Consider the following 2,445-nt stretch of genomic DNA (forward strand, 5'->3'; position numbering starts at 1 on the left):
TTTAGCTGGTGGAGCTCCCGACCCTATCGTGCCGCTGCCGCCGACCAACTATCTGAACTCGGCTGCCAGACGAGCTAGAGTCACAAAATTTGCTATAGACATAAATTGGTGCACGATTATCAATATCTGCTTAAGTTTATTGTAATCAGGCGATTTGTTCTCGCGGCAAAAGGAAACTTTAGTTTGACAGTAGCAAGACTTGATCGTTAAGATATGTGTATCGAGAGAAAGAACTTTAATATTTCAATGTTTTATATGATTATATAATATGATATTTACATCTGTGCCTAGCTCTATTCTATGCATGTCTCTGACGCTCGTCGGACTCTGTGAACTCAGAACTCATGGGACATTCAGTGTCTAAATTTGTGACATTCGAAAAAAGCTACTCAGCTATATTATTTATTTCAAATACTTGATTATTTGAGTCTGAAAACTTTAAATTATTATGCTAGCAAATATTGTTGGATGATCGCATGATTACAGGGCATCCTCTAGTCAATCACTGTCCGCTAACTAATTGGTTTTTTTTTTACTTGTGTGTGTTTTGTTTGCGGGCGCATTTGCAAAGCGCTCGACATTACTCGTAGAACAATATGAAAACTGCTGGGAAAATAGAGAAAATAGTGTGCGTGTGCGTGTGTGCGTGTGTGTGTGTGTTGGTGTGTGTGTGTGTCAGTCTGTGGCTTTTTGATTTTGTTAATCGTCTACAAAAGCCAACCCAGAGGTGATCTAATTATTGACGCACGAATCCGCAATGGCTGAAACAACAGCTACATAAAAAGAGCATTTTTTTTGTGAAAAGCCTGTCAGCGGGCGGGTGGAATAGTGAGGGGGGGGGGGGGGGGGTGGTTAGGGTTGAACATGGCAAATGAAATGAACGCGATCAGAAATCATTATCCAAGTCATTAGCTATCATCATTGTTGTCGCCGCCGCCCATTGTTGTTTTAGCCATAAAACCGCTAATGTTTGCGCCTGCCGCAACAGGTGGCGCCATCTAGCGGATGCGCTTTAAGGAGCGTTGCCAAAGGGCGTGCGTTTTGCGCGCGTTTTAAAACGCGCTGCCTGCGTTCAAACCATTTGAACTTGTTGTGGCCCGCACACACACACGCACACCTCTTTGTGTAGTTTTTTTTTGGTGTTATTTGAAAAGTGCCTGAAATTGGTTCATGGCCAAACGAGGCGACGGCCTCGACAGATAATTTGTTGTTAGCCGTTTAAGATGTTTTTATTGCCACTTGAGGTTTTTGCACCGCCAACATTTCTATACTCGAGTAAACAAAAACGCGTAACTAACTAACTAAAAAAAAAGAACACTAACAAAAACAAACAAACGAGCCCAGATAAACCGAACGCGAGCCGCTTCTGCTGAGATCAAAATGCATTTGCTCAAAATGGAAATTCATTTGAAAATTTGAAATTCCTTTCGAATCCCTTTCCATTCAAAATAAGTTAGCAGAGAGTAGCCCACAAATTCGTTAGCTTCGTTTCTGTGGACATCTTGAGCTCCATAAAGGACTCTATAGGCGATATTTTGCAAGACCGAGCGCAGCTTGATGAAAATATCTTGATAAACAGATTATTTTGTCATACAAAAATGAGCTCCTGTTTTCGAGCGATTCTGCCTATAGAGCTATATAATATATAAGTGCGATAGGACTTGGCATATAATATACTTGGTCCGATGTTGTTCAGGGGCAAACTGTGAGTTGTAATCAAGATGCCTTAATCCTATTCCTACTAGAACCTACTAGGCGATACACTGCACCCTCTTCTTCCAACATCAAATGCATATATATATTTATTCTAGAAGCTATATGTCAAGTTTGGTGTCTCTAGCTCTTATTATTTACCAAAATTGCCCAAAAAACAGGATATCGATATCGATTTCATATCGATTACTTGGAAACGGGGCAAGTTATCGATTATCGGAAACAAACTCGATCTGCGCGGGAACTAGGAGCTTCTACATCTACATCTTTCAAGTCTCTTAGTCTCTTATAAGTTCTGAGATACATACGGACGGACGGACAGACAGACGGACATGGCTAGATCGACTCTCCTATTGATGCTGATCAAGAATATATATACTTTATGGGGTCGGAGATGCTTCCTTCTGCCTGTTACATACATTTGCATTTTGCACAAATACAATATACCCTTTTTACGCATTTTTAATGGGTTTAGGGTATAAAAAGAGCACTGCGATTCCTGAAAACGCAACGCTAAAGTTTTCGATACTTTTTTGAGTTTTTCTTGTTGTTTTTTGTTTTCGCACAACTTTGGTGGCATTTGGAGGCCAGCGTGAGGGAAGTGAAATATGTGAGTGAGAAGCGCAGCGTTGTAAATGTACGTGTTTCAGATTAAGTTGTTGCCATTATCGGGCATAATGACGTTCTGATTATGATCATTAACGGCGACGGGGCAACACAACAGAAAATAAA

This window comes from Drosophila novamexicana, unplaced genomic scaffold (genome assembly GCF_003285875.2).
Source record: "Drosophila novamexicana strain 15010-1031.04,08,12 unplaced genomic scaffold, DnovRS2.1 tig00001690-arrow-arrow-pilon, whole genome shotgun sequence".
Taxonomy (NCBI): Eukaryota; Metazoa; Arthropoda; class Insecta; order Diptera; family Drosophilidae; genus Drosophila; species Drosophila novamexicana.